This window comes from Eufriesea mexicana, unplaced genomic scaffold (assembly GCF_001483705.2).
Source record: "Eufriesea mexicana isolate 0111107269 unplaced genomic scaffold, ASM148370v2 scaffold3930, whole genome shotgun sequence".
In the NCBI taxonomy this organism is placed as follows: Eukaryota; Metazoa; Arthropoda; class Insecta; order Hymenoptera; family Apidae; genus Eufriesea; species Eufriesea mexicana.
In genome coordinates this window covers 121371-125628 of record NW_016911932.1, presented here as the reverse complement: position 1 = coordinate 125628, position 4258 = coordinate 121371, and positions in this window count along the sequence as shown.

The window sequence follows — 4258 nt, the reverse complement described above, 5'->3', positions numbered from 1 at the left end:
ATTTACTAATTTACTGAGTAGGATACGTTAGGCAAAAGTACAGTTGATGCAAAAATATAATAAATATAAATAAAAATACAATATACGGAATATAAATAAAATAGAAATTAAAAAATATTAAAAAATAATAAATAAATAAGACTGTAATATTTACTACTGTGATAGAATAGAACATACTTAAAGGAAGTATAATAGAAGAAGTAAACTGCATATTTTAATGATTACATTTTTGATTTTTTACGCTGACATGAAAAGTAAACAAATTCGGAAAATTGATTTATATGAATCGAAAATGGAAGATAAAGCAACGGAAACGGGCCAAAACGTCAATCATGTGCTTGATTGAAATTAAAGATGTCACTATTAAACCCAAAAATTTTTCACAATATAAATAACGCTGAAAACATTCTGAAAAAATTTGTCGATAAATTTTTTTGCAATTTGTCATTTTTATAATAAAAAATCCCATTTGGAGTAGTGTACATATTCTAACAATTACATTTTAAGCAAAGGTACAGAATTTTAAACATCACGCATAAAATTATTTTATTAATTTGAAATTTATTTCTAAGGAATTTAATAATAAAATAATTTGTACATTTATCAATATTCTTTCATCCCTTAAACGCGAGTTACAGCAGCTAAAAATGGTATAATAATATGACGTTAAGGATGTAAATATTATGTATATGAGGTGTTCAGTTTTTCTTCTCACTGTATATATGTACACTTATTAACAAAAATGAAAAACAAGCATTTACGAATTTTTATATCTTTTTTTGCCTCCTGAGATGCACATATTGTGGTAATGATTACATAGATTTTTGATTCATTTATGGGTCCATCCATAACACGTACTTGAAAACTTCTATTAAAACGAAAATTGAATTATGCTAAAACAAAACACGAGAAAATTAATTACTGTAAAACAGACTCAGATCCATCTATAAAATTTAAAATTCTGATAGACGTATAAAATTTAATAGATTATTCAATTTTGATGTAGAATATAGTATTTATGAAGAAACTCGTAACTCAAACATCATGAAATTTAAAGCAAACGAATTCCTAGCGACTATTACAATTGTGGTAATGGTTACATAGTTTTTAAATATATACATGTTGACATAATAAAGGAGTGACGTCTATAAGGAACGGACGAGTGGAACAAGTATGCATGAAATAATAATGATAATGAATTCAGGTTATTGTGATAAATGAGTATGCGTGTAATGATTGTGTGAATTGTGTATGTTCATGTAATGTATGAAAGAAAAAAGAACAAAACGAAAGTGATTTGGCATGGGTCAGTTGTAATTGAGTTTTAATAGTGAAAAGAGTTGTGAGCACGTGATTGTGATAAATTAATTATATTTAAACTTAATATTAGTGTTTGATCATTTTTGTAATTAAATAAAGAATTGTTCTTATTGTTATTGAAATTTCATCCACCACTAACATATACTGCATATTTATAAATAAAATATGCAATTTATAGTAATTTAACTGTTTGAGAAAAGTAGAAAATAATACAAGATAGGTATTATCATTTTTGTAATTAAATAAAGAATTGTTCTTATTGTTATTAATATTTCGTCCACCACTAACACACATTAAACTAAAAAATGTCATTAAAATATAACATCACTTTGAATAAAGCCTATTCTCTATTTTAATTTACGTATCTCAGAAAATAAAGCATATATAAAAATTCGTATATCATAACTTTGTTTCTTAACTTTTGGCAGTGAGTACACGTGTTTTTCTAGTCACAGCTGTATATATTCATGTAAAAATCCTACCCTAAGTACAAATGCAAATGTTTATTAAAAACTTAAGAAAAATATAAAATGTGTTAACCACCTTCGGCCCTCCATTTTGTAATTCAATAAAGTGGCGATGACTCTACGAACGCACCCCAATGCGACACTACGATAAATCGTATGTGCTACTATTAACAAATGTACCCCGCCGGCTGGCGTGAATTTTTGTTCGGCGAACAAAACATTCGACAAACATAGAGCATGAATACAAAACCTTCCATTTATAGCACTTCAATTTTCAGTTAACATTTATTGAACCGTATGCAAGCACAAATAAACACCTGGGGGGAATGACTGTTGCATTGATTCACTGTTATTCGAAAATAAAACAAACCCCGCGAAACGACATCGACTATTGCGAAAAGTACTCTTCAGTTGCGAGTTAATCATATCAAATGCTTGTACAATTGAGCAGAAATGCTTTTCATTCGTCTGTACCGTTGCATCCTGGGGAAAAAGGTTGTTACATTTTTTCGCAACGGAAATCGAAGCAGAAATACCATAAACGGTAAAAAGAAAGAAAAAAGAAGGAAAAAACGCGGAATGAAATTTCGAGGTAGTCGGATCTGCTGTGTTTTATCCTGATCATCGTCGAAATTATAACAATTATACTTCTCGACTCGAATTTTAGTCATAAAGAATTTTATTCCGACAATATTCGTTCTCCGATATTAATTAGATGTGAGTGAATGGCCGCCATTTTGAATTTCACCTTTTTCTACCACGTGGCCTTCAAAGCACGTAAACCGGTTTATTGTAATTTCCGTTTTAAATCGCTTAAATATTTCACTGAACCGAATAAACCGCAGACCTGGCTGGTACATGCGATTTACGCTAATTCATTAGTCTAAAACCGATAACGCGAAGCATAAACGTTGAAAGAGACCGAAGGAGAGAGCGAGGAAGGGAAATTCACAAAACCAAGCATAATCAGTTACTGTGGTCACTGCATCAATGGTGCGTATTTAGAAATTCCATGCATACGCACATGACCGAATATTTCGGTTGCAGGTTGGTGTGGTGGCAAGGAATTCGTATTGGAGTGTAGGGTATGATTATTAGAGTAATGAATGACTAGTGAAGATGAAACAAAAAGTTTCGTATCAGAGTCAGAGGTTAAGATCAGATGAAAAATTTTAAATTAGGTAACGAATGATTTCGTTTGGAAAATTAAATTATTAAATTAGGCAATTAGTAAATAAATATATTATATAAATTATACTTTTGAAGCATATTAAAGTTTAGGGTCAGAGGTTAAGATCAGGTGAAAAATTTAAAATTAGGTAACGAATGATTTCGTTTGGAAAATTAAATTATTAAATTAGACAATTAGTAAATAAATATATTATATATATATTTATAATATATTTATATATAAAATTATAGATAAAATTAAAAAGTTTCAATTATATTTATTTATATACTGTATGAAATTTTATTTATTTATTTTAGTAATTTAAACTATGATATATTCCAATAATTCTTCTATTTTTAACTATGCTACATACTGTTACAATGGAGTATTTAAATTTACACCAATACTGTCCCCAAATTTTTTATGGCCTTTTGACATATCTGTTAGAATTTAATTCATTTTTTGACAATATATATTTTATATATTCTATAAAATTTATTCATCACTTAAAGGAAGCGAAACAGCTATATGTTTATTTTATTCTCAATCACTGGATACATTTTTCGTGTTCCCAGTAAGTTGTGTATTTATGAAAGAAATGTGAACTTATTCAAGCAGTATATAATATGTGGAATATAAAAGCAACTTTTTGAGACACTTCTGCCAATATCAATATGAATATTTTTGGCTTCTTTTTCTATTTTATATTGTACGAGATATAACGCCAAATATTCATGGGAAAATAAATAATTTAATAAAAATTCCGTCACGTGCAAAAATATGTTTCCATTCAATTTATAAACTAAAGAGATATATCAATTTGTTAGTGAAAAATATATTAATTTGTTGTTAAGAGATATTTTCAACTATTAACAATTCCAATATATTTTTCCATTATGCACTATTACAAAATTACTTATAACGTTTTATGTTATTTTTTAATTTTCTTTTTTTTCCTTTTTCTTATTCGATATATTCGACAAAGATAGAATTAAAATACACGGTGGTAATATCAAACAGCCTACTACTACTACAGTTCAAAGGTAAATTGTATTTTTAACGATTTTTACTAATTTCCATAATTCAATTATTTACTTTGTTATTATAAAAATTCTTCAAATAAATAATTGATTTTAAAGTTTTTAAATAATATTTTTTAATTTTTGGTAGTCAAATGGATAGTATATTTTTATAGAAAATACGTAACACTTATTAAAAAAAATAATTATTATAATATTTACGCACATTTTTATAAATAACGAAAATAGAAGTAGAATTTGAAATTAGTCTGAGTAATTAT